Source organism: Lepisma saccharinum, chromosome 23 (assembly GCF_977018435.1).
Source record: "Lepisma saccharinum chromosome 23, izLepSacc3.1, whole genome shotgun sequence".
NCBI classification, from domain to species: domain Eukaryota; kingdom Metazoa; phylum Arthropoda; class Insecta; order Zygentoma; family Lepismatidae; genus Lepisma; species Lepisma saccharinum.
Genome location: NC_139251.1, coordinates 22,610,970 through 22,619,069, shown reverse-complemented (window position 1 = coordinate 22,619,069; position 8,100 = coordinate 22,610,970).

The window sequence follows — 8,100 nt, the reverse complement described above, 5'->3', positions numbered from 1 at the left end:
CTGTGTAAACAGTTAAAAAGAGCGTGTCTGTATTTGCTTCTTAACGGGCAATGGAAGAAGAGATGAACTGGCGTTTGTTTGTTTTCTCCGCAATCACAAGCAGGGGAGGGATTTTGATGCAGTCTTGCTAGGTGTTCGTTTGTGCAAACGTGTCCCGTTCGTAGGCGAAGTGTGAAAGTTATCACTTCACGAGGAAGTTTCAGTTTATGAAACCAGGGTCGACTGACTACTTTTTCTGCGTACCATTTATAAGTGGTCGTATTTGCAATTTGATTAAGTGCCCGAGCTTCCCATTGGGAATTAAGTTTCATTTTAACTCGGGGTAGGAGATCAGTATAGGATAAACGAAGGGGAGTAGGAAAAGGAGTGTTCTTTGCCTTTTTTGCGTATTGGTCCACTAAATCCTGATATATATTAAGATTGCTATGAGCTTTTACGTACGTAAATTGCACTCGTTGATCATTTTGGCGGAGATTTAATGTAGTTTGTAAGATCAGGGACGGGAGAATGGGCATGCGGTATGCATCTTTTCCACAACGATCGAGTGTAAATAAAACACTCATTGCGTCAGTTAGAATTAGAGTTTTTTTAAATCCCGCTCCACGGGCATAGAGCAATGCCTGGTGTATGGCATAACATTCTGCCGAAAATATGGACATGTCTTGCGGTAAGGAGAATTGTCTGACTATGTTTTGGCAGGGTGCGTAGAATGCGCAGCCGACATGTTCGTCATCTTTTGATCCGTCAGTGTATATGAAGTCATAGTCTGGCCAAATTTCTTTATAATATTCATGTCGACCGAAATCAACATAATTGACATTGACAGGTGACTCGGTAGGAATCCTCAAAGTGTAAATCAAGGGATTTTCTATAGTGTAACTTAAGTGATATGCTTCTCTATCTATGTTGTAACAATACAAAAAATAATATCTAGAACATGATCTATCCAAGGGTAAAGTTTCACCCAGTTTTCGTTGTATTGCAAATGCTTTATTGAAAGGATGGTTGTGTCTTTCCCATATTTTAAATATAAATTTCGTAGTAGAATACTGGCGTCTAAATGAAAGGGCCTGTTCAGCGCTCTCGTTGTAGACACTAATATTTGGACTAGATTTCATTAATCCTAGACAAACACGGAGTGCCTGTCTCTGTAAAATGACACTTACACTTCACTGTATTTTAGTACTGATCAGAAGCTTGAACATACACACAAATTTCAAAATTGAATACCATTCTGTCTGGCAAAACTATATAATATCCACATCGTACGGGGTGAAGGAGACGATAATAGGGATGGTATGGATATGGGAAATGGTATTTTGGCTCTGTGTAAACAGTTAAAAAGAGCGTGTCTGTATTTGCTTCTTAACGGGCAATGGAAGAAGAGATGAACTGGCGTTTGTTTGTTTTCTCCGCAATCACAAGCAGGGGAGGGATTTTGATGCAGTCTTGCTAGGTGTTCGTTTGTGCAAACGTGTCCCGTTCGTAGGCGAAGTGTGAAAGTTATCACTTCACGAGGAAGTTTCAGTTTATGAAACCAGGGTCGACTGACTACTTTTTCTGCGTACCATTTATAAGTGGTCGTATTTGCAATTTGATTAAGTGCCCGAGCTTCCCATTGGGAATTAAGTTTCATTTTAACTCGGGGTAGGAGATCAGTATAGGATAAACGAAGGGGAGTAGGAAAAGGAGTGTTCTTTGCCTTTTTTGCGTATTGGTCCACTAAATCCTGATATATATTAAGATTGCTATGAGCTTTTACGTACGTAAATTGCACTCGTTGATCATTTTGGCGGAGATTTAATGTAGTTTGTAAGATCAGGGACGGGAGAATGGGCATGCGGTATGCATCTTTTCCACAACGATCGAGTGTAAATAAAACACTCATTGCGTCAGTTAGAATTAGAGTTTTTTTAAATCCCGCTCCACGGGCATAGAGCAATGCCTGGTGTATGGCATAACATTCTGCCGAAAATATGGACATGTCTTGCGGTAAGGAGAATTGTCTGACTATGTTTTGGCAGGGTGCGTAGAATGCGCAGCCGACATGTTCGTCATCTTTTGATCCGTCAGTGTATATGAAGTCATAGTCTGGCCAAATTTCTTTATAATATTCATGTCGACCGAAATCAACATAATTGACATTGACAGGTGACTCGGTAGGAATCCTCAAAGTGTAAATCAAGGGATTTTCTATAGTGTAACTTAAGTGATATGCTTCTCTATCTATGTTGTAACAATACAAAAAATAATATCTAGAACATGATCTATCCAAGGGTAAAGTTTCACCCAGTTTTCGTTGTATTGCAAATGCTTTATTGAAAGGATGGTTGTGTCTTTCCCATATTTTAAATATAAATTTCGTAGTAGAATACTGGCGTCTAAATGAAAGGGCCTGTTCAGCGCTCTCGTTGTAGACACTAATATTTGGACTAGATTTCATTAATCCTAGACAAACACGGAGTGCCTGTCTCTGTAAAATGTCTATTTTATCGGCCCAAGTATCAATCGTCCCACCATAAACGGGTGCCGAATACTCGAATAAAGAGCGAAAGCAATTTTTGTAGAACAAAGTCATAATGGAGGGGTGTCCACCCCATTTCGTGTTCGCCAAACCTTTTAGAATATTGATTATTTGTTTTCCTTTTGCTAGCAGTTTGTTAATATGGACTTTCCAATCTAATTTTCTATCAAAGGAAACCCCCAGGTAAGTACAGGAAGATACTACCGGAATCTGTAGTATATGTGTCAGATTGTTAGGGTGTCGGTTTGATGTATAAGGGTTAAATATTATAATTTTTGATTTCTCGGCAGAAAAAGATAAACCGCGAGATAATAATTGAACACGTAGAGTATGAATCAGGTTGCGCAATTCTAAAATTCCTTGTGTGGTGTCTGATGTACTTTGATAAAAACAAAAATCGTCAGCATATTGAATGATGTTGTGAGTGGCCCTTGGTATTTGATGTATATATTTGGTGTAAATGTTAAATAGGAGGGGACTCAGAGGGGAGCCCTGTGGTATTCCGCTCCGAACCAGTCTCGGGCCCTTCACATCATTATGAAACCAGAAGACCAGAATACGTTCCTGATATAGATTCCAAGCTATTTTAGCCACAATCGGGTGAATGTTTATTGAATCAAGAAGATTGCATAATATTGAAATGTCAACGGAGTCATATGCTTTAGCGATGTCAACAAATAAGCTGAAGCAAAATTGTCTCAGGAGTTGGCTATTTTGAATAGCAACAGTGAGTGTAGCAATAGCATCCTGACTACCAAGACCGATGCGAAATCCTAATTGTGTGGATGGGAAAAATTGGCGTTTTTCTAGTGTCCAAACGATTCTATGTTGGAGGGTACGTTCGAATAGTTTAGCCATAACTGGTATCAAAACTATAGGTCGATATGAAGAGGCTTGCATGGTTGGTTTGTTTGGTTTTAAAATAGGTATCACAATATGTTGGGTCCAGCCACGTGGTATTTTTCCTCTGCGATATACATAATTATAAATCGCAGCAAGAATTTCGAACCCTTGAACTGGTAAGTGCTTTAGAATTTCATAGGTAATACCATCGTATCCAGGTGCCGTGGATTTGATTTTATCAAGGATATTTTTTAGTTCTTTAACTGAAATAGCTGGGAAGTCATCAGTAAATTCGGTAGGTTCACGGTCATAAAAGGGGGAAGGCATAGGGACGGATGGGGGGGGGGTGACAAGATCCATAAAATCTGATTCCCAGGAAGTATCAATTGGACGTGGATGGGAAACATGGGGATGTCGGAGAGAATTGAATTTCCGCCAAATTATACTAATTGGCACGTTAAGGTCAAGAGACTGACAATATGATTTCCATGCCTGACGTTTAGCTTTGATATATGTTTTTTTCGCTATCGCCTGGGCATTCTTTAGTTCTCGCCAGGTATCCGGCATAGGATATCTGGCGTATAATTTTGCTAATATTTTCTTTCTTTTTTTAATTGCGGCACAGGTTGGGTTCCACCAATAGAGTTTTGGAAAACGGTCAAAAGAGTAAAACTTTTGTCTTGTTCCGCTGTCATCGAGTGCGATTGTTAGCATTTGCAAGAATTGGGTATATGTAATGGTCCTTACTGAAGCCGAATCATCACTATAATATAAACGGAGGAAAGAAGTGCGGAAATTTTCCCAGTTTATGGAATCGCGTTTCCAGCGACGAACCGGAGGTACAGTTGTGCTTGTAGTCGATAAATTAGCCGGTAAAGAAAGGAAAATTGGGGTATGATCACTCCCTCTTAAATCCATGTCGTTAAACCAATTGATGTTATTGAATATATGTGGTGATACTAAAGTGAGGTCTATACTCGTCGGGCTGGATCCGTTATGAGGATAATGTGTGGGGGAACCATCATTCAGAATAATAAGGTTATTTTCAGTAACCCAATTTTCTATTGTGGTTCCCAGCCTATCCGTCCGAGAGTTACCCCATATGTGATTATGTGCATTAAAATCTCCTGTTATCAAATATGGACCCGGAATGATTGTAAAAAGTTCGTTCAAGGCTGAGAGTGGGATATTCTGAGAAAGAGGATGTGGTGGAAGGTACATAGATATAAGCGTAAATAAATAATGAGCATATTTAATTCGGGCGGCAGCTATTTCACCTTGGTATTTTTTTATTATTGGGAGGGAATGTGGAATGTTAATTACGGAATGGGGTATATTTTCATGGACATATACAGCAACTCCCCGTTGATTTTGGTCAAAGGGAGGGCCGTACATTATGTAGTGTGGTAACCGATAGTTCTCATGATGTGTACCTTTCACCTCCTGTAGACAGATAAGTTGTGGACGGTAATCCGCCAAAATATCTTGAATTTCGCATTTACGTGCCGATAGACTGCGCACGTTCCATTGTAGAGTAACAGGCAAGGACATGTTTTTAGGATAAGGGAGGGGAGGTGATAGAGATAAATATGAAAGATATCGGGGCGTATTAACGACCCGACATAATAGACAAGAGGTGTGACGTAAGTTCTTGTATTCTTCTAATTATTTTCTCCTGTTCGTGTATTTCTGGTATATTAACTACAGAGGCCCATAGATCCGGAATAAGATCAAGTAGAGAACGATATATTGATCGCTGTTCGGGAGATAATGTGTCTCTGGCACCATATGTCCGCATAGGGGGTAAAGTGTTATCGGAACGAGTCTCTGTTAGGCCTTGTTGACCTTGAACCTTCTCGTCTGTACGAATCGTGATACTTTCTGGTGTACTCTTGGGTGGAATTCTCCCAAGTGCACCAGCTCCTGTACTACGAGGCGGAGGAAAGGCTCGGGATCCTATTGGGGGTGAGGGATGGAAAATATCATCATCTGAGGCACTGGTAGAAGAGTCCGAGGTGTCAGAGGTTTTCTTATTATTTTTCTTCTTACGTCTTCTTCCACGTGTAGGGCGCACCAGAGGTGTACAGTCCTGGGTAGAGTTAGCTTTATTATTTGTAGGAGGTTCTTGTCTCACGATGTTGGAATAAATGTTTCTTCTTGTAGAGGCCGGTGGTCCCCCAAAAGAGGTACCTGCTTCCAGGGTAGGTAAGGTTGGGTATGTATGTGGATCGTGTAGTGATCGTAATACCTCCGCCTTTGTGAGAGGGGCTACATATGTACCCCGTATTTTGTGGCTAGCCTCAAAGTAAGAAATATTTTCTATTGCCATACGAGTATGTATGGCATGAGCTTCCCTCCTAGCTGGACAATTCTTATCTAGAGCATTGTGTTGTTCTTTGCAATTTATGCATTGGGGTGGTTTGTTGCAAGATTCCCCATGCTTTGGGGATCCACATTGTGGGCAATTTGCTTTCGATTTGCACTGATTTGCACCATGAGACAGTCTGTAACAGCATTTGCACTGCAAGACAGGTCTAATACGAGGTTGTACGTCCTTGATTTCGAGATTTAATATAATTTTTTCTGGAAGTCTGTTTCCGCGAAAAGTGACACACACTACAGTGGAATCTCTGAGTGTGAAATTCGCATCGGAGTTCCAAATTTTCTTTTGTTGTCGTTTGGCACTTATTGCCTGTATGGGACCAGCATCAATTCCTTCCAGAATATCTGTTTCTGTTAAGTCTATGGCCACGCCAAAAATTAAACCCTCTCTTTGAACTAACGATTGGGGTACGCGGGCCAGTACGGCTAGTTGTGTGTGTAGTGTTCGGTCATTAACGAACGTGTTGGCTGCTTGTGCACTAGCAAATGTGACTCTCACCCGATTTCGTCCACATTGCTCTACTAGATCAACTGGGATTTCGTTTTTACGAAAAAAATTGCCCAAACTTCCCCCATTTAGTTTGCCAATATTTTTATCCACTCCTTCTAATAAAACAATATATGGTCCCGAATGATCTCTAGAATAATTAAAGTTAGGTATAGCAGATGTGGGTGATTTAGCTACTTTTTCCTGGCCTACTTCATTGTTTTCCTCTCTTTGCCTTTTGGGAACACGTTTGCTTTTGTGATCCGTCATGTCAACTTCTTCTCGATCATTTATATCTGCCCAGTCATTCTGGTTTTCCGTTACGTCAGCCAAAGCTAACATAGCATTGGCTGCGTTAAGTTCATTACTACTTTCTTCCATGTTGGGACGATCTAATTGTTTCCCGGTATCCTTTTGAAACAACTAGAAAAATGTCTGTCACAACACAATCGTAGCACTCGATAGTCACACTTTCTTACGCTTTTCGCGTTCAAAACCTATCACGTATGTATTTATCGAATCCTGAACCTTTCACTTCTAATAACAGATAACTTTCAAGTCCACAATTATTAAAAAACCATGTAAAATAGACACTTCCAGAAAAGTACAACTTGAAGTTCCATTTTCACAGACTCGAATCTCAACGAATGGGGCTGTTCATTGCAAAACTTTTCCTGGGGCGACGCCACCCCTGTTGTGTCCCCTAAAGAATTTCGTTCGTCATTTTGTTGCCCTAAGCTTTACATTGGAGCGCGATGGGATGGCTATTCAAACGTTATTTTCAATGACGGTAAGAATTTCTCGTGTAAATCGATAATAAAAATGGGTTTAGCAAAGCTTTAAGATTATGTTACCAGTCATAAGTTTCCGAAAATTACATTCTCCTGAACCTAAGAATTAATATATTAGAGCGCAATGGCAGGGTTGCGCAAACGGGCTAAATGTAGTGTGTTTATGCACAAAGGGCACTAAACTTGACGTCATTTAGATCGTCCCTAGCTGCCATGGGTTCATAATACAAAAAATTTAATTTTTACACTACTCTTTGTTTTTTCTTTCTGGTTGCGAGTATGTGTAATTCAACGGCAGAAGTAGGAGTCGGAGAAACTCCCAAAATTGTAAAGAAAGAATGTATTAAGCACGGTGCGAAATCATTGAAAACTGGTGGGGGGTGGAGAAAGTTCATCATCTACAAACTCCCTCCCTTACAAACATATGTGTAAATTATACGATATACATATTTGTAGTGTAATTAAAAGTAAAAATAAATTACTCAAAAAATATTATTATTACTATTATTAATTACATAAAGGAAACTAATTTGTTACATTTATGCATATCAGATATTGCAAAGCAGCTAACTAATTCCTTTACTAACTGGTAAAGATGTTAATAAGTTTAAAAATAGATGAAGTGGTTTCATTATGTGTAAGTTGTTGTTTAGTTTGTGCTTTATGTTAATATAAATCAATTAGATTTCATAGTTTTAGCCAAAATAATATGTGTTAATTATTGCATTAACACCATAAATTCAAATTTAAGCAATTTTTTTTAGGGTACTACACTCTTTTGGGGGAAAATGTGACTTGTTTGCCCCCCTGGAAAGAATACATTTGAGAGCTGAGAAGACTGCAAGGCTGAGGAATGCGAAACTGACCTGCCTGTTCTCGCAGTGTGCAGCCAGCTCGTCTTCCCTTCAGGGTGGCAGCGACATAAATAAAAAAGGCATGGTACGAAAAAGCATTGCAAATGAATGGAACATATTACATAGTAAGAAGTGAAAGCAATACTAATAATGGAATAAAACTTCACAAATCAAAGCAATCTGCTTCCAACGTGACTAAGAAAGTAAGGGTGTGTGCGT